Raw genomic sequence first — 23,580 nt, 5'->3', positions numbered from 1 at the left:
TTCTGATCATGTCTTATAATTGCTGCTGCATATGGGCCTTGCCTTAGGAAGCTCCATCTTCCTGAAATGCCATCTTTCTCTTCTACTTCTGAAATTAAGCTCCATCTTTAAAGTCTAAATGCCAGCTACTGTGTTAAGCTCTGCATTAAGATATAACTACTTCTCTTTCTTGCATCAACTATTCACAAATGCACATTAACAATTATATCTCCCTTTATGCATTAAATCATAACAAGTGCTCAGACGTGTCTAGGGCATAGTAAATGCTCAAATGCAGCTCCCTATTTTTATTCTCTGTGGCTAGCTGCTTTATTTTCCTCATCTTTGAACACCTCAAAGTGCTGAAAATATGTATTGAATTGAGTTGAATTTTACTCACTATAAAAGAGTGTCAAAATTGGGCAAATCAAAACAAAATAAACTTTACAGATGTCTTTCCAGGCCTGCCACTTCAATACATTTTTATCAGTTCTGACTTGAGCTTTAAATATTCTACCACTCACATTCCATGCCAATTTGCTGACAGTCATGGAACCCAGATCTCAAAGCGGTCAGCATACAGGTCAGTTTGCTAAATTTCTGTACCCACCTCTGTTTCATTATGAAAGTTGTTCCTAAACTGTCTCTTACATAAAATATGAGTACTCATCAAATTGAAGTTCACAAGTGGAGAAAACCTGCTCAAGTTTCCAAGTGATGGGTTACAAGGTGTGCTAGAGCCTAAAGAAGAGAGAAAATCATCAGGACATAAATGTGTGTTGCTTAAATTCTGCAACAGTCACACTATAGATGAATTTCTTAAAAGGTTTCTATGAACTTTTCCAATTATCCTCAGTACAGGGGTAGGCCACCTGTTTCATTTTCCGTACTCAAAAGCCTTGACTTTAATGAACATGATCTTTTAGCATAAATAAAGATGAAATGAATATACAGATAACTATTTACTAACTCGATGTCATAAGTATTGTCCCTGAAAGTGAACTGAAAGTGGAAGTCGCTCAGTCGTGTCCGACTGTTTGTGACCCCATGGACTATACAGTCCATGGAACTTTCCAGGCCAGAATGCTGGAGTGGGTAGCCTTTCCCTTCTACAGGGGCTCTTCCCAACCCAGCGATTGAACCCAGGTCTCCCACATTGCAGGAGGATTCTTTACCAGCTGAGCCATAAGGGAAGCCCAAGAATACTGGAGTGGGTAGCCAATCCCTTCTCCAGCAGATCTTCCTGACCCAGGAATTGAACCGGGGTCTCCTGGATTGCAGATGGATTCTTTACCAACTGAGCTATCAGGAAAGCCCAATAAATATTATCCCTATGATTTTAAAAAAGCATGTAAACATATTTTCTCTTACATCAGCCCCGTGGGAAATATTGGAAGCTACTATAAACACAAATGGATATGTTAGCATACAACTGTTTACCTCGCACCATGTTCTTTGGCCTAAAGCTTTTTCAGTAATTAAGACTGATTTAACTTTGGATCCTTTAAGCAAATGGGTTTGTGTATCTTGGCATGAATCACTCAGCATTAAGTTGGCTTACTGAATATAGACATATTCAAGTTAAGTATTTTTTAGTAAAGTAAATCCTATTTCTCTGGAAAAAATTTTTGAACCTCAACCATTTTGGAGCTGCTTCTCTGTAGTAATCCTGTGATCCAGTGTCAAATCTACTGATCTGTTTGAATATAAAATTGTATACATGGAGACCCTGTAATCAATGTGTTTACTACTATCTGGAATCTATCATCATCTTCAATAATTGTTTACTGAAGACACAGACTATTGATTGTAGTGTGTGTCAGTATATACAGACACTTAAAGTGATTAATAGATGATGACATTACCATTTAAAATTAAATACCTTCTGTATTGAATCCAGTATCTGTGATATTCTGACTGCCTAAGTCATTTGGCTGAGTGCACTGAAATGCTATGAAAATTGGGTTTACAAAATGACAGGCAGTTCTCATTTAATTTCTTCCACTTAAAAGACTCCTGGTTCTGGATGACTGAAGGTATTGCAAGAACCAGTATGTCAGTCAAGCCCTGTTGGAAAAACAAAATAAATGGAATAGGCTTCATGTCCCAGTTAGCTATATTTAACACTGTAGTATTTCACACTTTTAGAAATCTACTCTCCAATCATACATAAAAGCTCTGCATCAAAGCTACTGATTATCGGTGATAAAAATACCTAGAGATGTTTTAGAATTTCTAGCCATTAGGGATTCAAAAACAGTTACAATCAAACTAGATTTTTTTTTCACCATCTTGTCAAATATTGAGAGACATGAAAATGGAATAAAATAGGTCAGTCAGTGGTTCCTTATGAAAAAAAATTTAATTGGCTCCAATAGAGGTCAACCATGGTCAATTAAATGATCAGGGGAAAATATCTAATTATTCTTCTAGACCTACTTAATACTGGCAGCAATTTTCTCCTTTTCTCTTGGGAAAAAAAAACAAAAATGCAAAGACTTTGCCTGAAACAGTGGCAAAATACTTCTTTTTCAGTTAAAATGTGGAATTCTAACCTCCAGCAGCAGATCTTAATCACAATCATTAGTTTACTGACATTTTGAAATGAGCCAACCAGCCTCATTTTTCTAAGTTCTTCAGCAAATGTCCTTTTAATCAAAATAGCACAGCAACAGTTTGGTGAAACAGAATCTCCTTACATTAAAAAAAAAAATCGATACTTTTCTTTGCATGAGATGCATCTCGCCACACACTCTTCACTTAGGTTTTGGATCCGATCCTTGCTGTAACCTAATTTGAATTCTGGAAATGTGTTTTACTCTTGATTTAATCACTAAAGGTCCCTTCGCGTTTGTAAACAGGACACTGATGCCGGGTTTGTGACTTCGGGGCAAAAGAAGGCTCTCCTGCTCTGGCTGTTGACAGTTTAACCTTTCTCTCTCTCTCTCTCTTTTTTTTTTATTGGAGTGTAATTGCCTTACAATGGTGTGCATGTTTCTGCTGTACAGCAAAGTGAATCAGCTATATGTTTACATTTATCTCCCCTTTTTTGGATTTCCTTCCCATTCAGGTCATCACAGAGCATTGAGTAGAATTCCCTGTGCTATAAAGTAGATTCCTATTAGTTTTGTATTTTATACATAGTATCAATGGTATATAGATGTCATCCCAATCTCCCTATTCATCCTCCCCTCCCTTTCCCGCTTGCTGTTTTTACCTTTACAGAGTCCAGGCTTGCTCTGCTCCTGGCACAATAAGTCAATGAATGTAAATAAGATGGAGTGTTGGAAGAGACTTTTATTTGCGAGCCTGCTGATCAAGAATATGGCAGGCTAGCGCCTCAAAATCACCTTCTTGGTGCGGCCTGGTTGCCAGGTTCTTTGTTGGATCAGAGCAGAGATGGGGGGAGGTGAGGAAACCAAGTAAAAAGACTATTCAGTCCTTGCAAATGTCGCCTAGAATGGCAAGCCTTGGGCAGGGGAATGCGTTAGTCTCACTTCCTTACTCTCCCGCACAGGTGGGCAGCTCAGGTTATCTCCCCGAGGCAGGCCATTATGGGTGCCTACAATGACAAAGAGTCGGAAGCGACTGAGAGACTTCACTTTCACTTTTCACTTTTATGCACTGCAGAAGGAAATGGCAGCCCACTCCAGTGTTCTTGCCTGGAGAATCCCAGGGACGGGGGAGCCTGCCGTCTATGGGGTCGCACAGAGTCGCACACGACTGAAGCGACTTAGCAGCAGCAGCAGCACAGTAACAAAACAAGTGGCAGGATGAGGGTTAAAGTCACAGAAGCAGATCCAGCATAAATTCAAAATTAACCCTTCCCGATTACAGTATCCATACATATGTTCTCTACATCAGTGTTTCTATTTCTGCTTTGCATATAAGGTCATCTATACCATTTTTCTGGGCTTCTCCTGTGGCTCAGCTGGTAAAGGCTCCGCCTGCAATGTGGGAGACCTGGGTTGGGAGATCCCTTGGAGAAGGGAAAGGCTACCCACTCCAGGATTCTGGTCTGGAGAATTCCACAGACTGTATAGTACATGTGTGCTCAGTTGCTTCAGTCGTGTCTGACTCTTTGCAATCCCATGGACTGTATAGGGGGGTCACAAAAAGTCGGACATGACTCAGCGACTTTCACTCACTTGTACCATTTTTCTAGATTTCAAATATATGCGCTAATATACCATATTTATTTTTCTTTTTTTGACTTCACTATATGACAGTCCAACCATGTTTCTGCAAATGGTAGAATGTTTTTCCTTTTTATGGCTGAGTAATAATCCATTGTATCTAGGTACTACGTCCTCTTCATCCATTCTTCTGTTTATGGGCATTTAGTTTTCTTCCATGGCTTGGCTGTTTTAAATAGTGCTGCAATGAACACTGGGGTGCACTCATCTTTATGAATTACGGTTTTCTCTGGGTATATGCCCAGGAGCAGAATTGCTGGCTCATAAGGTAGTTCTAGTTTTTAAGGAACCTCCATACTGTTCTCCATAGTGGCTGTATCAATTTACATTCCCAACAACAGGAGAATTTCCTTCTCCAGGGGATCTTCCTGACCCAGGGATCAAACCTGGGTCTCCTGCATAGTAGGCACTTTCTTTACCACTGAGCCACCAGGGAAGCTGTAAAAGCCTTCCCTTTACTCTACATCCTCTCCAGCATTTATTGTTTATTGCATGCTCAGATCGAGGACCCTAAACAGTGCTTCTCCAACTTAAAGTACACATAGAACCCCTGGACACCTTTGTTAAAATGCAGACTCTGTGAGCAGGTCTGAGTTGGAGTCTGAGGCTCCTCAGTGGGAGGTGGAGGGAGCAACTTCCTTCTGTGACTTTCCTCTTCCTGATTTGCATTTCTAGCAAGTTTCCAGGTGTTGCTGATGCTGCCTATGTGAGGACCACACTTTGAATGGAGTGGCCATACCTTAGAACACTGACTTTTTTGTTATTGTTGTTAAAAGAAGCAAATCAAGTCTGGAAGGAGATAATGCTTTTACTCATACCCTGAGGCTCTTTGAACCTTTAGACAAAGAGCATGGATTCAATAGCAAAATCTGAGTAATGACCTCACAGTGTATCTGAGTACCACTGCATCTTCATCTCCTGAAATTAGTCAAAATGCTAGAGTCCATCTGAAGGTAAGCCTATTCCTTCTGCTCTGAAAGACTTGTGATCTAGAATTATGTGGCGATTTTACCCCTGAGAAAGTGGATGTTTCTCTGCGTCTAGAGTTTTCATTTTTTTCCAGAGCTGCTGCTGCTAAGTCGCTTCAGTCGTGTCCGACTCTGTGCAACCCCATAGACGGCAGCCCACCAGGCTCCCCCGTCCCTGGGATTCTCCAGGCAAGAACACTGGAGTGGGTTGCCATTTCCTTCTCCAATGTATGAAAGGAAAAGTGAAAGTGAAGTCGCTCAGTTGTGTCTCTTAGCGACCCCATGGACTGCAGCTCGCCAGGCTCCTCCGTCCATGGGATTCTCCAGGCGAGAGTACTGGAGTGGGGTTGCCATTGCCTTCTCCTTTTTCCAGAGCAGAGAGATTTTTTTTTTTTTTTTGCAGTTCTTGAGCCGTGAGCTCATGCAATACCACTGGTATTCATTCTCTTGCTTGGGGGATTTACAGAGAGTTCAATCAGGGATCGTTACCTATTTTTCCTGTTAATCTCTTCTTATTTTTGCCATCTCCTACTCGGCAACTTTCATCAGATTTTTAAGGATGGCAAATAGACCTTCAGTGCCATCTTTGAAAAGCTAAGTTCTTGGAGAAATAATATTTTGCCAGGCAGACTTCACAGTGGCTCCTTGTGGTTTGGATCTTTTGTGGCAGTTCTTTTCCTCTCCTTCGTCAGCACACTAGGATGAGGACTTGCAGGCTTGGGGGCTGGCCTGCGCCCCCAGTCCCTGAGGACACTGCAGGGAGAACGGTTGCTCTCTCTGAGATTGCCCAGAGCGGGTTTCCTGGGAGGAGCTCTAGATGGAGGCTGGGGAAGTAGGAGGAGACCTGGATATAAGGTACTTCTCTGCTACTCTGTGACTCAGCAAGTATCAGCTACCCCATCAGCGATAACGGGGTAAAAAATGCCTGTCTTACTTGCACCAGGGTTAGAAGGATACCATGAAAAATGCACGCGAAGGTCAGTCATTAGCATGTGTATAAATTAATTATGAGTAGTATTTGTGTTGCCTGGAGATTCCATCCCTCACTGGCTTCTCTGAATTATTTTAAGATTCAGTGGCCCAGCAGAGTTCCAGATGATCTTAATTGATCATCAAGAATGATGACGTCAATGGCAAAACAGGGCTCTTCTGCCCCTCACGGTTTTCCATGATGCTTACAACAAATTAGCGCAGAGTTTTCCCAGTTTCAGCTCAAGGTAAGAATAGCCCACCAAGAGAATGTTCATTAGCGTTGCTTGTTAGAACTGCCCAAGGATTTTGTCAGGCCTGGACTCAACAGCCATCCAGAATGCTAAGGAATCAACTTCTAACCCTGTGAAATGTTTGGGTGGCTTTTTAGCAACAAAATACCTTTCAGTGCTAGTTCTTCTTACATTTTGTTCTTACTACTTCTGGTTTAGAGTTCTTTTAAAATGGTTTAACTGGGAGCACTGAGGAAATAGCTGATACTTAACATTATTTGCACAAAATAAATCGCTGATGCCCAAATTTATTAGATTAGTTTTTAGTAAGGTTTGTCTTCTGTCCCTTGAAAGGATATTCTATAAAATAAGGATTTGGAGACTTTCTTGGGGGTTGTCTGTCATACACACATACACACACACACACACACAAAAGCATGGAAAGAATGTGGACAGTTACTACTCCTAAGGCGCGTAAGTTGTACACCTGAGTTTCATTCATCTACAAATTTTTATAGGCTCTGAAAATGCACTTTGCTTTAGAAAAAAACACAAAGTATATTTGAGATTAAAAATGGACATGCTGTATTGCCTTTTTAAAAATTTTTGAAGATATTTATTTTTAATTGTGAATTTTATTTATTTATTTATTTATTGAAGGCTAATTACTTTACAATATTGTATTGGTTTTGCCATACATTGACATGAATCCACCACGGGTGTACATGTGTTCCCCATCCTGAATCCCTTCCCACCTCCCTCCCCATCCCTTCCCTCTGGGTCATCCCAGCGCACCAGCTCCGAGCACCCTGTATCATGCATCAAACCTGGACTGGCGATCCGTTTCACATGTGATAATATACATGTTTCAATGCCATTCTCCCAAACCATCCCACCCTCACCCTCTCCCACAGAGTCCAAAAGACTGTTCTATACATCTGTGTCTCTTTTGCTGTCTTGTATACAGTATTATAGTTACCATCTTTCTAAATTCCATATATATGCATTAGTATACTGTATTGGTGTTTTTCTTTCTGGCTTACTTCACTCTGTATAATAGGCTCCAGTTTCATCCACCTCATTAGAACTGATTCAAATGTATTCTTTTTAATGGCTGAGTAATACTCCATTGTGTATATGTACCACAGCTTTCTTATGCATTCATCTGCTGATGGACATCTAGGTTACTTCCATGTCCTGGCTATTATAAACAGTGCTGTGATGAACATTGGGGTACACGTGTCTCTTTCAATTCTGGTTTCCTCGGTGTGTATGCCCAGCAGTGGGATTGCTGGGTCATATGGCAGTTCTATTTCCAGTTTTTTAAGGCCTTTTGAAGACTGTTCATGCTTCTTATGTTTGACAAACAACTAAAAAATGACTTAAATTGTGAATTTAGGCCACTTTCCATTTTGTCAGGTGTGTCGAGGAGGTGTCTGCTTATTTTGCGTTTGGATTTCTCAGCATTCAGAGGAAATAGTTTACCCTATCATGTTATATAATTATAGGGAAAGGACCAAATACAGTCCCAACAGCCACTCAGTCATGTTCAACCCTTTGTGATCCCACAGACTGCAGCACGCCAGGCCTCCCTGTCCATCACCAACTCCCTGAGTTTACTCAGACTCATGTCCATTGAGTCTGCGATGCCATCCAACCATCTCATCCTCTGTCATCCCCTTCTCCTCCTGCCCCCAATCCCTCCCAGCATCAGGGTCTTTTCCAATGAGTCAGCTCTTCGCATCAAGTGGCCGAAGTATTGGAGTTTCAGCTTCAGCATCAGTCCTTCCAGTGAATATTCAGGACTGATTTCCTGGTTTATTTACTTTTCTTGTTCACAAGTAACCCCTCTCTGGATAAAAGGTCATTGTTGGAAGGCCAGAGACTAAGCAGAAGTGACATGAAAGATCATCTATTACCAAAGTAGAAGGTGAGCTCTGTGTCTTTGGGCCTTTACCTTTCTCAGCTGAGGGCTGTTCATCTTTAAGGCACAGACTGTATATCTTAAAGGGGTGAGGGGCGTGCCCAGAGCCCCTAGATCTCGGGGTTCAGCTCATATCCTGTCTGACTTCCTCTAGTCTTAGTCATTTTTCATAGCAGCAACATTTTTAACATCTCTTGCTTTCTGAGCATATTCTTGTTTCATGGTTCAGTGTCTAAATCTCATCAAGCTAATTATCATGCACAGTGTATTTGTAGAAATATTTCAATAGAATGTAGCAGTAGTACATCATGACTTGCTATAAATGCCAAGTATCTCTGAGATCACCTAGTGCCTGGGTATCAAAACATGAACCTTATCTGTAAATTGCTGAAAAAAAGCCCCCCCCCCACACACACATAATTCTGCAGCATTTGCTCAGGAAAAGCCCATAGATGCCCTGTTTGTAAGAGAAAAATCTTAGAAGACAGTCTTGGTGTTATATCTGGGTATATCAGCCGTATGATCATTTTAAGTGTGAATATCCAGGGACATGCCTTTCTGGAAACAGGTTATTAAACAGAAACGCAAATTGGCGACGGACTGTCCGCTGGTTTTCTGTATAGAGACTCAGGGTGCATGGGGTGGAAATGAAACCCTTGTCTGTTACCAGTGAGGATGCACAGAGCTAGGGCTGGGGGGGTGTTAAGGCAATTGTATCTCATGTGCAGACTTAGGGCAGGTTCACTTACAGAAGCTCAGGTGAAGCTGGAGATGGGCCAGCATCATGGGGGAGAGGGCAGCATGTTGTAAGAGAAAGTGGGGTCCTGCTGCTCACTGCTCAAAAGCCAGTCAAGAGGCCAGGTTGGTGGAAAAGCTTGCTTTATTTTGAATGCTGGCAACTGGAGGGGCAAGGAGAGTGGATGTCGGTCCAAAAGCCAGCTCCTCCCCTGCCCCCTCCACTGCACTGACAATCAGAGGCAAGAGCTTTTATAGACAGAGGGAGGGGACTATATGCAGAAACAGCACAGTCAGCTCTGACAGTCAACTTGAAATTGGTCATCAGGGGCTGACCAGTGTCATCCTTGTTTTAGGTACAGTTAATTTTCAGTTCCAGGGTCCGTTTGTTTTCATTTCTTTGAGGCCAGTTCTTGGAATTGGGGCAGCTGATGTCATGTGGCTACAGTCCAGTCATCATGTAGTTAACTTCTCCATTTGGTAGGGGTTTCAATATCTACAAAACAGCTCACAGAATATGGCTGGGAATATTACCTATGGTCTTGCTGCTGCTGCTAAGTCGCTTCAGTCGTGTCCAACTCTGTGCGACCCCACGGACTGCAGCCCACCAGGCTCCTCCGTCCCTGGGATTCTCCAGGCAAGAACACTGGAGTGGGTTGCCATTTCCTTCTCCAATGCATGAAAGTGGAAAGTGAAAGTGAAGTCGCTCAGTCATGTCCGACTCCTAGCGACCCCATGAACTGCAGCCCACCAGGCTCCTCCGTCCATGGGATTTTCCAGGCAAGAGTACTGGAGTGGGGTGCCATTGCCTTCTCCGCTATGGTCTTGAGAAGGAACTAAAGATCCATGACTGCTCATGATTACATTGTTATTATTTGAGCTCCTGCGACTGTTTTTCTTTCTTTCTGCATGTTCTCAGTCCTCTGACTAAACTTACTCTTTGGCTAAAGTTTTTCCAGAGACAAAGGCAGGCAGAGGACGTGGGGTGTGGGTGGGCAAGGACCATAGGGTTCTGCTCCAATTCAGCATGACTCTAAAGATGCGATTCGGGCTACCCTGGGAGCTCCAGTGCATTCCAGTAAGTGGCTGCTCCTCCAGACTGGGGCCCCAGGGCTGCGGTTTTCCTTTGGTGGACTGCTTGTCATGATAAGTGGACGCAGGGCTCTGGGCTCACAGTTTGGACCCAGATCTCAGTCGGCTGTGAACTTTACACATGAGGCAGTTTTATTCTCCTGTTACCTCTGTTCTGTTCATACTGTGTGGCTTTAAATGCTCCTAGGAGTATTGTTTGACAGATGCGCTATAGGACAAAAACATGCTCCCATGGTGGAGGAAAGGGGGACAATTTGGGAAGATGGTAGACCCTGTCAATCATTTTCCATCCCATGGAGAGTTTCTGATGTCAAGAGTTTGGCCTTCAGCTCCAAAGATGCCTCTGTACCTCTGTGTGCTGTTGAGTTGGTCTAAGACATCGGAGTCTTAACAACTTGGGTCACAGAGAACGTGGCCGGGTGTCAGCCCAGTCTCTTTTGCTGCTCCCTGAAAAAGGATGTGATAAATAGATCTGAGTTAGCACTGTGCTCAAGTAGACAAAAGAATTTATTAAGGTCACTATTAATTTGTCGAGAAGCAAGTTGGGACACTTGGTTGGATGCCATCACTGACTGTATGGACACGAGTTTGAGCAAGCTCCAGGAGTTGGTGATGGACAGGGAAGCCTGGCGTGCTGCAGTCCATGGGGTTGCAAAGAGTCAGATATGACTAAACGACTGAACTGAATTGATGCTAGGAAACTAGTCATCCTAGATAGATTCACCAGGTGATAGCAGATTTCTGACACTGGCTCTGACCATCTACAGAAGCAGGAAAATGCTCCATTCTGAATCTTTCTGTTCTAAAGGCCTTAGCCATTTTAGAATGAGTTGCACGTGGCTATGTTTTGAAAGGAACATGCTGACCACCTACAGATTGCACATAGTCAGAATTGCAAAGCAGCAAATGTTTGTCTTAGGCATTTTGGGGGCAATTCTTCAGGATTTTGGAGTTCCACCTGGGAGGCATCTTTGTAAGAACACAGCTTTTTTGGTCTTATAACCGAATCCCACAATCAGTGAAAAGATTATGCCCTCCAATTGTTTGCTGAGGCAGACAGAGCTATTTTATTATAAGTGTCGGGTTTGTATGAGAACAGACTCTATGCACTCATAGGCAACTACCTATAAAAAAGGGCAAGCCTAGGTGCTGGCAGTGGATATAAATTAGTTCAGCTTCACAGATATCTTGTGGGTGATTTCTTCATTGGTAAAATTTCTCATTGTTCAAACAAGGTCCTGGCCTGTGCCTAGTCTGGTTTCTTTCCTTCCTGGCTGTCCAAGAATTCTGCATTTCCTAGCTCATTGTCTTCTGTACCTGCCCATCCTCCACTCAGAAAGAAGAGTCCAGAGACGGGTGGTGAGTGGCATCGGGAATCCAAAGCTGTGGGTTCGAATTTGACCACTGACAGCTGGATGCTGCATGTCCTTGGAGAAGTCACATACCTTCTTTGAGATGTACCTCAAAGATGTTAGCAGTAAATCAGGAAATCACCTCCTTGTGTGGTTGTTCTAATGGGTAAATAAACTCACAGATGGGAAAAAGATGCTGATAGACTTACTCAAGGGGCTTCCTTGGTGGCTCAGACAGTAGAGAATCCGCCTGCAATGCAGGAGACCTGGGGTTCGATCCCTGGGTTGGGAAGATCCCCTGGACAAGGGAATGGCAACCCACTCTAGTATTCTTGTCTGGAGAATTACATGGACAGGGAAGCCTGGTGGGCTGCAGTCCGTATGGTTGCATAGAGTCAGACACGACTCAGCAACTATCACTTTCACTATCAGCCTTGCTCAAGGTAGGGTTGCCACAAGACTTCAAGTTGTTGAGGGGAAGAAAGCAAGCAAAAAAAGCCCCCCAAACTCAATAACTGCAAAGCCTGATAAAGTGATGTGCAATAAAATGAAGTATGCCTGTATTGGCTCTTTTGATTCTCAGTAGATGTGGCTTTACTCCTGGAGGCATCTAGGAAGGTTCTGGGCAGCTCTGGGGCTGAGTTTCAGAGTCAGCATCTTTAGATGTCCAGCAATGCCTGACTGCCCTGCGGGAGTCTTCTTCCGTGTCTCCCATGACTGTATTTTACGTAGAAACACAAAGCGTTCTTTTTTTTTTTTTTTTCAGCATTTTAAGACATGTGCTGAGTTTTCCAGGGATGAGACTGTAAATCAGAAGAGGGGCAGTCGGTTTTGCTCAGCATGTTGTAAAGCGCTGCTCACCATCTCTGAAAGCAGCATCATCAAAGGCACTGCTGTGCCCCAGTGTGTCGGCCTCGGCTCAGTCAGTATCCGTAGCGATTGCATTTATGACCATTTTATGTGCATATAGAAACATGCCTTTAGTCCTTACTTTAAATGTTCAAATAAAAAAGAAATCACTTTAGCAGTCTTCAGTAGGTGTAGCAGAGTCTGGTCAGGAGAGAGAAATGTCAAGTTAGTTGAACAGAGAAATTTGAAGAATTCTTACGAATACGCTGTCAACTGGTAACTTAAAAGGTTAAGGTATCCTGGAAAAGGCAGCTTCAAGAAGCAGCTACCACCACTAGACTGATGCTGAAGCTGAAGCTCCAGTACTTTGGCCGCCTGATGCTTAGAGCCAAATCTTTGGAAAAGACCTTGGTGCTGGGAAAGATTGAAGGCAGGAGGAGAAGGGGGCGACAGAGGATGAGATGGTTGGGTGGCATCACCGACTCGATGGCTGTGAGTTTGAGCAAGCTGTGGGAGGTAATGAAGCACAGGGAAGCCTGGTGTGCTGCAGGCCGCTGGGTTGCAAAGAGTCAGACATGACTGAGAACTGACAACCACTGCCACCACCGCTAGGGAACAAAGGGAAAACACAGAAACGTGGAGGCTAGACCCCGTGAAGCGCAAACTCAGATCTCTAGGGAGGAGGGCAGCTGGGCTTGTGTATCTGATTCAGAGCAAGGGGCCGTGAACCTGGGATCCAGACCTCTGACGGGGGAATAAGGGCTGGCTGGCATCTAAGGGAAGTTGGGTCGCGAGGCTGCGGACAGAACCACAAGCTGTGTTCAGGTGCCTCCCAGGAAAGGCTCTGCAGCTGATGACAGATGGCAGGGTGAGGCTCCTGGGAGTTCTAGGCTGCCAAGAGGCTCCTCGGCTAGAGATGGAAGGAGCAACTTCCTTCTGCAATTTTCCCCTTCCTGCTCCAGCTGTGACGTCTCCAGGGCCCCCAGAGGCAGAGCCTAATGGGGAGAAACTCGACAAAGCAGAAATGAGGTTTGGGGGTGCCATGCCCAGCCCTACAAGGTGGAACTGGGGAGCTGAGAAACAAATGAATTAGTAACCTATAAACTCGGTGATTGTCTTGTATCTCCTGAACCCAAACCTACTCATTATACCATGTCATCTAGTACGGCTGGACCTAGGCATTTGAGTATGATACTACATTAAACATATCTAGGGGCATCCTAGGTGGTGCTAGTGGTAAAGAATCCGCCTGCCAATACAGGATACATAAGTGATCCAGGTCGATCCCTAGGTCAGGAAGATCCCTTGGAGGGGGGCATGGCAACCCACTCCAGTATTCTTGCCTGGAGAATCCCATGGACAGAGGAGCCTGGCGGGCTATAGGGCTTCCAGAGGGTCGCAAAGAGTCGGACACCACTGAAGCGACTTGGCACTCACAAACATTGAAATAGAAATGCAGATATGCATATTATAACATGCAATAATGTAAAATACAAGTACATATAATGTATGTATTTGTTTCCTATTCTTTTCTATTACATAATCATATTACATTGATTTAAATTGTGTTTAGAAGGAAATAATTTCATTTTGGACTAGCCAACGAGACATTATAAAATATTTGTTATAAAAAGTGGGTATTGAAGCTCCTATTATTAAGCTTCCCTGTCTGGGTTTAGATGGTATAATATCCATTTGGACTTTAGACTCTCAGCTTCTTGCCAGCTCAGAGTGACTGTGCCATCTGCTCTCAGCTACAAGGCTAATACATGGAAAAGGACCTCGTGTACTTTTAGGTTCTGACCACACTGAAAGCATCCTCTCAGAGTTGGCATCCATGGATGTCTTTTTGGAATGGGCATGCACGGATGGGGATGTGAGTTCCAGCCATCATTCTGGTTGTCCCCAGATTTTTAGGGCCATTTTTAATGGTTGGGAAGGACACGTGGGAAGTGGCATTCTCTAGCGCTGCCATCTTGGTCAGTAGCAGAATTCTGATTGCCCGTTGCAGTCAAAGCTGGGCTTTATATGGAAGTTATATTCCAAAACAATGGTTACAGTTGTTGAGCCTCTGGGGCAGTTGAGCACTCGGGTAGAGGTCATAAACACAATCTATTGACCCACAGCAGTTTCCCAGGAGTAAATATTATATCCCCATTTTATGGATGTGGTAACTGAGGCAGAGACTGTGGGACTTAACTAAGACAACCCAGCTCCATTCTATATGTTTTCTACAACTTATAACTTCTTTTCACTCTGTTTCCCTGTAGCAATTCATAACACAAACTCCTTTTTTGTGAGGGGTTATTTTTGCAAACAGCACAGTTAGTCAACAGATAATTGACAGTAATTACCTGAAAGAATGAATAAACTCATAATATAAATGCTTGATACAGATAGAGCCTCACAAGTATCTGTGGAATTTATGGGAGTATATTGATAAAAATGTTTGTTGTAATGATAACATTCAAGTTGCTCCATTTTGACCTCGCTAAGTACCCCATCTATCCAGTTTTTCTAAAAAGATCAGATGTACACAGTAAAGCTAAGTACTAAATACTAGAAAATGATTTTTCTTTTAACAGAATCTCCTGTCATTTGAACTATAGGCAAACGGAATTTCAAAACACAAGAGAAAGAGACAAAGCCCTAAGAATGGCAGTTATTCTCAAAGAGTTTTCAAGTATAAAACCATGGACCCCAAATAAAGGGTACTTTCATATCTGTATAGTGCCGAAAAGAATTGCTTAGAAGACAAAGCTAGCAATTAAAATGAGCTGAAGCAGGTACGTGATTCATAAATCACTTGTCTCAGCCACTCAGGAAATCAGGCTTATCAAAACTACCATTGTTTCCTATTTCTCTGGCTTTTAAGCTTTTGATGAAGCAGAATCATTTTTGAAGACTTGATATCATGATGAAAATTTTGTCTGTAGGCACCTTACATAATAACTGAGCATAGTTGTACATAGAAAGGACTTTTGTACCTGAATGCCAAATGTAAACTTCCTTGAAATTCAAGCTTGGGGAAAGTGTGGACCCTTTAGGCAGTAACACTGACCAGAATCACACAGCATCACATTCTTCCACTGGCTGGTAAAAATGAGCTAACCGCTAAAATACTAGCGTCAGTTTTCAAAACATTTTATCCAGATGTGTTCATGCTCCTTCTCGTCGCATTGCAGGCCACGGAAGGAAGTGCAACTTGCTGAAATAGGCATTTATTTTATTTGAGCTTGGCTTTCTTCTGACCAAAATATCAGACATTAGGTTGAATGTCTGCCACTGCCCTCTTCTGGATAAAATATAATATATTTATAGAAATTATCTATCTTTTTTGACATACGGGCCAGACAATTTCTCTTTCAATTGAGAAGGGAAACAAATGATAATAGAATATAATTTGGTTTTGTTGTGAACATAAAGGATATACTATATGGACTATAGTCCAGTGAATATGAACAAATATTTAAAATCTGTTACCTTGGTACTCAATTTGTTTTCCCTATAGTCTTGAAAACATCACTTTAAAGTTAAGATTGTATTCTGAATTCTGTATCTATTTAGGTAGATAAATAGCTTTCACAAATATCTTCAATAGTTAGAGTTGAAAGAGGTGTGACCATTACCCTTTTATGGAGGCAAAATCTTGACATTATTGTGAAAGTAAAAGTCACTCAGTTGTGTCCAGCTCTTTGCGACCCCATGTACTATACAGTCCATGGAATTCTCCAGGCCAGAATACTGGAGGGGGTAGCCATTCCCTTCTCCAGGGAATCTTCCCAACCCAGGGATCAAACCCAGGTCTCCCGCATTGGGGACGGATTCTTTACCAGCTGAGCCACAAGGGAAGCCTGAAAATACTGCGGTGGGTAGCCTATCCCTTCTCCAGCAGATTTTCCTGACCTGGGAGTTGAACCAGGTCTCCTGCATTACAGTTAGATTCTTTACTAATTGAGTGACCAGGGAAACTCTGACATTTTTGTGACTTGGGTCCAAATTCTGGCTAGAGTTTCAATTTCCTAAGCTGGAGCTATAAATAAAAATATATGCACATACACCACTTCATTTGATAATTGTGGAAATTAAATGAGCTTATGCGTGAAGCACTTATCTTTGTAAGCTTTCAAGTATAAAACCATGGACCTATGGTATTCCCTACAATATCTGCTATGATAAGAGCTTTATGACAAAACAAGTGTCTTTTAATAAGAGTGTGTGTGCTCAGTCGCTCAGTCATGTCCTACTCTTTGCAGCCCTATGGACTGCATCCCCCCAGGCTCCTCTGTCCTATGGACTGTATCCCCCCAGGCTCCTCTGTCCTATGGACTGTATCCCCCCAGGCTCCTCTGTCCTATGGACTGCATCCCCCCCAGGCTCCTCTGTCCTATGGACTGTATCCCTCCAGGCTCCTCTGTCCTATGGACTGTATCCCCCCAGGCTCCCCTGTCCTAAGGACTGTATCCCCCCAGGCTCCTCTGTCCATGGGATGTTTCAGGCAAGAATACTGGAGTGAGTTGCCATTTCCTCTTTTAGTATGAAATGTTCAAATTTAGACGATTTTGAAAAATTATTTTAATTAGGATATGTTTCTAATTGTTAGATTATAGAATTTCAAATCTATATATTTCCAATGACATATTTATGTTTTCCAATTGTCTATGTCAGATACCTTGTGGACTGACTTTGCTTTCTCAAGAAGAAAACATTAAGGTATGTTTACCAGAGGACTTGGAAATAGGCCACATTTTAAATCTAAATATTATTTCAGACTTTGAGGCATAAACAAATATTCCACTTGGTTTAATTAATTTCAGTACATTTCTAAGTTATGCAAATTGTACATTTTAACATCAACTTGATTTGAATCTATGGTATAGGTATATTTGCTACACTTTGAGGTCCATTTTCATTAATAGGAAATAAAGAATTCTGTCTGATTATCAAATTTACCATTTTGTTGTTTCTCTTAACTTGGCAATTGTTGGAGCCCAAACTTGACAAAACATCAAGAGAAACCTAGTCTCTGGCTCTTTTCAGGTTGACAGTTAGGTCAAGCTGTTATATGTATATAATTTACTCTCTGTTGGCTACATGTTTTGGAGAAATGAACTCACACAAGAATGGAAAGCTAACCCACTAACTAAAGTACTAGAACTCTGGGCACGTGACCCATTTTCTCTGTACCTTAGTTCCTTGGAATGTAAAATGGGACTAATAGCTTCAAATTCAAAAGGTGCACGTGAATATTGTGAGATCTAACACCACGTGAGGGCTCAGGTACACGTGAATATTGTGAGATCTAACACCACGTGAGGGCTCAGGTGCACGTGAATATTGTGAGATCTAACACCAAGTGAGGGCTCAGGTGCACGTGAATATTGTGAGATCTAACACCAGGTGAGGGCTCAGTGTAAGTTGATTCTCCACAGTACTTTTACACACATACGGAGAAGTAGCAAAGTCATGGGCTTTGAAATCAAACATCTGTGTAAATACCGTCTTCTCTGTTTCTGAAATTGACATCTCAGAAAGATGGTTGGTGTATTAGAGGAGTTGTGTGCAAAACGCTACATGTGTGTGACACAGAGAAGGTGCAGGGCAGTGCAGAAAGCGACCACTCCTAACACCATTTTTGTCCCATTACCGGCTTTGTGCCAGATCCTGTGTTCAGAGCTACAATCTCTACTTCTCACTGGGTCCAGGCAAGGTAGTCATGAGAACACTTAGCTCAAGTCACTCTGTTAGCTTAGGTCACACTGTTAGGAGGGGCTTCCCAGATGACTGAGTGGTAAAGAAACCACCTGCCAGTGCAGGAGACGCAGGAGACACGAGTTCAATCTCTGGGTTGGGAAGACCCCCTAGAGAAGGGATTGGCTACCTGTTCCAGTCTTCTTGCCTGGGAAATCCCGTGGAGAGGGGAGCCTGATGGGCTACAGTCCATGGGGTTGCAAAGAGTCAGACATGACTGAGCGACAGAGCGTACATGCACGCACTGTTAAGAAGCCCTTAAATTGCATTAATTCTTCTCTTCCTTTAATATTTCACCTATATGGCCCTGCATGCTATTTCTGGTTACACAGATTTTTCACAATGGAGGGCCCACCAGTGTATATATCATTTCCAGAAATGTACAATGGTGTTTTCCAACTCCAGTCCCATCAGTTTGAACCAGTCCTGTGTCCGATTTCATAAGCCAATGAATCTGATGAACTAAATTATGGCAGGGCTCCTTTTGGAACTGTGTGCTTGTCCTGACAGGTGACATATTTGCCTTCTAAAGCCTGGTTCCTTTGGCTTCAGATCCTGCAAGTCAGGGAAGAACTTTCAGATGACACAGAAGGTCAAGCATGGGAGCCTTTGGGGAGTATCATGGTTTCTAACTCACCTCACCTCATGAGACCACCTGCTGTCTAAGCTGCCTTTTCTCCCCCGGTGAACTCTGGAAAGTTTTGAAAGCTTAATGCCAACTTCATATGTGTTTACTTACCTTCAAAGGTATTTACAAGTGCATGTGCTGAATTCAGTCAAGCTAGGTAGATTATTTGAGCCTGGAATGAGAATGAGAGGAGAGGAAAAAAACCAATTTACTAACTAAGATACAGGTGGCACTACTGGTAAAGAGCCCACCTGCCAATACAGGAGAGGAAAGAGATGGGGTTTCAATCTCTAGGTCAGGAAGATCCCCTGGAGGAGGGCATGGCAACCTATTCCAGTATTCTTGCCTGGAGAATCCCATGGACAGAGGAGCCTGGTGGGCTACAGTCCAGGGGGTCTCAAAGAGTCAGACACGACTGAAGTGACTTAGCTTTCATGCACATACAGCCATCTTAGCGTATGTGTATTCTGAGATTTAAAAAAATACATATATACATTTCCTTGTGTTCTTTCTTTTTGTTGTTGATGATTTTTAATTTTCTTGAGAAAGTCACTTACGTTCTCATGTGTAAAATGTAGCAATGTGATGAAATTAGGTCTGAGGTACCACTCAATTCTAAGAGTCTACATTTAATTTGAATTGAAATTAGCTAGCAAATAGCATTTAAAGTTGAGATCAACCACTTGTATGAAAATTTGGTTTAAGAAAAGAATTGGCTTTAGTTTTTAATCAAGACTTGTCATTCATCACAACTTTACATTCAGAGTCCTTCTAACTATTGATTAATCTCTATATTGATCAATGTTTCAAAATGGTAGCCTGCCCTTTTGCCTGCTTCACGGACCTTGGATAGTAAATACATGAAAAGTTAAAAAAAACTGTTAGTTGCTCAGTCGTGTCTGACTTTTTGGATCCTATGGACTATAGCCTGCCAGGCTCCTCTGTCCACGGGATTTTCCAGGAAAGAATTCTGGTGTGGGTTGCCATTTCCTTCTCCAGGGGATCTTCCTGACCCAGGGATCAAATCCGGGCCTCTGACATTGCAGGCAGATTCTTTACTGTCTGAGCCAGGGAAGTAAATACATACAAAACAACAATTTATGTTTAGCTACAATTTAATAGAGCTGGGAAGTTTTATTGTCAAGGCAGCTACTAAAACAAAATTCTAAGAGTTGATACTAAAGATGGTTTCTTATCTCTTTTTTAAGCTTGTCTTCATCATTTCCTTTATGCGTGAGGTAGAATTATTTTCCTTTTAATATTTTCAACTTGTGTGTGTATGTGTGTTCAGTCATTAAGTTGTGTTCGACTCTGCAACTTATGAATACCTTAAGGTTCAGTTAAGGAAATTCTGTTTTAGCATGTCTGATCTTCCAATACCAAAGAAAAAGTAGGGTGATGGGTTTTACTGCCTTGGTCTCTGGGTACCCAATCTTTTCATCCTACCAGAGGACATTCATTCTCACCTGAATCAACATAAATTACAAATTCCCCAGGGTTATATTATTCTCTGAGAAACCAGGGAACTCAGTTTTATTGTTTCGGATATCAAGTCAGGGACTTGCTTTTGTCTTACATTCCTAAACCATGTCGTAGTCACTGTTTATTACATCAGAGTTCTTCTCTTAATAATTAATCAGAAAATGGAGTGTCATCACTCCCATTGTTTCTAACAGGTAGTTTAGAAAAATAACATAAGATTGTTAAGTTGCCAAACTTAGATCAAATAATTTCTCCAGCACTTATCAGCTGAAGGATTATGGGCAAATGAACTTTCATTTAAGGATTATTTTCAGATGAAATGAATTGGGGTTAAGTATGGTGCTTGGTACATACAGGGAGGTTAATAAATCATTCTACCTCACTGGAACATATGCCACACACAGAGAGACACACACAGGGGTTGGGGGAAAGAAAAAGAAAAAGAGAGAAACTTAGCTTTAATTAAAATAGAATTGTCTTGAGTAAAAAAGTATATAAAAAGTGCATGGCAGGGTGTGCAGAGAAAAGATGATAAGGGCTAAGGCCTACTATACTAATTTCTAACTTTCTTTGTTTAACTTTGTTAGTTTGGTCAGTGGTACTCCCTATGAGAATTTCAAGTACAGTCAATGGATAACTCTTGGGGATTTTGTAGGAACTTTCCACTTAAAGAATAAAGACCAGAAATGGTGGTAGTAGGAGGCATTGGGAATCAATATTAATGAGTGTTTTGGGCAGCCATTTCTGCCTGTGTAGCTCTTTGTGGTTGGGACTATCAACATCATTTCACTTAAAAAGTGATCCATCCAACATGTTAATGAGGAAATTCACACCTGGATGAGGAGGTGCCCCCCCCCCCCAAATGTTTTCTCTTGTGCTGATTTTGACTGTAAGTTGTCTGGGGAATACATCTTCAAAGCCCTTGCTGTTGCCATTTTTCTAATATGATTGCTCTAAAAACTTCCTGCTTCCTTTGACTATTTATAACTCCTACCATTATTATAATGATATCTGCCTCTATCAGAACCAGCCTTCATTCTATGCCTTATTTTGAAATTGTCAGCAAATAATACAAGTCGTTTTAATTACTGGTCTATGTATTTCGCTCTTTGAATGCCTGTTAGCAAATGAAAAGAAAATATGTAACTAAAAGTGCTTTTTTTTGTAGGAAAGCTAAATGGGAGAAAGAAAAAGAAGTGCTTATTCATTAATTTTTTTCAACAAACATGTATTTTTACTGAAGTAAAGATATACAATATTTCAGGGAGACAGCAAAGTGACTTGGTTATACATTTATGTGTCTATATCTATTATTTTTCAGATTCTTTTCCATGATAGGTTATTATTAATACAGGATACTGATGGTAGTTCCCTGGGCCATACAGCAGGTCTCTGTTCTTTATCCATTTTTCATGTAGCAGTGTGTATCTGCTAATCACAAATTCCCAATTTATCCCTCCCCCTGTTTCCCCTTCAGTAAGCAGAAGTTTGTTTTCTGTGTGTGTGAGACTGACAACTAATTCTCGATGCTAGGAATATATCTGTGAATCAAAACAGACCAGAACATCCTATCGACATGGAGTTTATACTGCAGTGGACCAAGAAGAATTGCATAAATGAGTATAGAGTGTGTTAAAAGACAGTGCAAAGGAGAGAAATGTAGCCCAGGGATATAATGTGTGGGGATAGTGACAGTTTTCAGTAGGGTCAGCCTCATGGGTCGGATGATATTTGGGTAAACATTGGGAGATCATAAGCGAGGTCACCATGTGGGCAGGAGGAAAGAGCATTCCAGCATGAAAGGACGCACTCAGCAAAGGTTCCAAGTTGGGGCATGGATTTCATGAAACATAAGGCGAGTCACTGCAGGAGAGAGGGATGGAAAAGCAGGGGATGATCTGAGAGGTAAGAGAGACTGATCTCAAGGTGTTAGAGGAACTGGCTTCTACCTGGACTGACATGAAAAGCTACTTCATCTATTTCATGGCTTTGAGCAGAGGAATGACAGTCTCGATAACTGTTAAAAGGCTGCAGGATTGAGAATAGACTAACGGAGAACAGTTGGAAATAAGAAGCTTTTTTTTTTGTTAAGTAATCCAGATGAAAGATGATGGAAGTTTGGACCAGTGAGGGTGATGCCAAGCAGCCCTAACATAAAAGGTAAAGATTAGACAACATTTGCTAATGAATTAGGTGTCGCGTTGAGAGGTGGAAATGCCTCAAGGATGAATCCAAGTTTCTTCAACAGATGGAAGGTTACTGAAACTGAATAAATGCACCAAGTCAAATGATTTTATAGGAAAATGGGTTTATTTCAATTCTGGCACAAGTTGCTGTGGTATATTCTAAGAAATTAATGAGAAATTTGAGTTTAGAATATGTTACTTATTCAAGGCACACGAATCTATGCATCTATTTTCATATTGAATGTTGACCTTTTTTAAAAATGTTTTACCATTGCTCTGAGTTCTAGATTGAACAGGGTCAAAGCCTATCATTTAAGTAGCCATTTAGCCATTTTTGTTGCTGTTGTTGGTTTTCTGGTTGTGACTCCAGTTCTTGAAATTAATGAGAACTTAGTCTTTGGGAAGATGGATTAGAGTCGTTTGGCAAATGCCACTTCTATTTTGTCTCTTATCATGGCTTTCTCTTCTATAAGGAACACAAGCTAACAAGCAAAGACATAGCTTCAGGTTTTATTTTAAATAAGACTGAGGAATAGCTTTGTAGGAAGGCTTGCTGAATTCTAAATGAGCTAAAGTCTACTCTATGGCTTTTTCCTTTTAGGTTCATTCTATGATATAAAAGCATTTCACAATAATTTTTCCAATTTATTTGCATTGTGATCTCTTTTGAATGCTGTTGACAAAATGTTATGGTCTTAATTTGGTTTCTTCCTTTTCCATTTTGGAGTCATCCTTTAAATCTCTTTGTAATTTTAAGTATAGTCACGGTATAGTTAGAATGGGTAAGTTGAGTATCTTGATATGGAAATTTTTATGGACTTCTCTGGTGTTTCAGATGGTAAAGAATCTACCTGCAATGTGGGAGACCCAGGTTTGACCTCTGGGGATCTCCTGGAAACTGGAATGGCTACCTACTCCTGTATTCTTGCCTGGGAAATCCCATGGACAGAGGAGCCTAGTGGGCTACAGTACATGGGGTTGCAAAGAGTCAGACACGACTGAGCGACTTTCACTTTCCGTGTGATTTTTGATTTCTCTATTTGTTTTGGTTGCTTAAACAGTTATAGCTAATTTAAAAAACAGTTGTTACTTTCAGGATTACAGTTGAAATAATATACTGCTGTATACATAAGATTCCATTTGTAGATACTAAAACGGAAACATTATAATTTTATGCTTGGAAGCTCATTTAGTGTTGCTTTCACGGATTTTACCAATCATGTTTGCAGTTAATAC

At 41.7% G+C, this 23,580-nt stretch overlaps 1 protein-coding gene across 2 annotated transcripts in view; it reads left to right on the top strand.

The window, feature by feature from the left end:
- Window positions 1–23,580, top strand: part of FGF14 (fibroblast growth factor 14) — a 622,301-nt gene that overhangs the window by 290,495 nt on the left and 308,226 nt on the right. Inside the window, exon 1 of one of the 2 annotated variants that reach the window (XM_086330525.1) lies at window positions 6,222–6,360. The exons of the other annotated variant lie outside the window; for it this stretch is intronic. The gene's annotated coding sequence lies outside the window, so the exon portion shown is untranslated. Of the gene's footprint in view, window positions 1–6,221; window positions 6,361–23,580 lie in introns of those variants that run through there. 2 annotated transcript variants of the gene reach the window in all.

Source organism: Bos grunniens, chromosome 12, assembly GCF_055505025.1.
Source record: "Bos grunniens cultivar Pamir isolate PY7600 chromosome 12, Bosgru_T2T1.0, whole genome shotgun sequence".
Classification (NCBI taxonomy): Eukaryota; Metazoa; Chordata; class Mammalia; order Artiodactyla; family Bovidae; genus Bos; species Bos grunniens.
The sequence above is the reverse complement of the archived record's forward strand: the minus strand, read 5'-3'. Positions and strand labels throughout refer to the sequence as shown.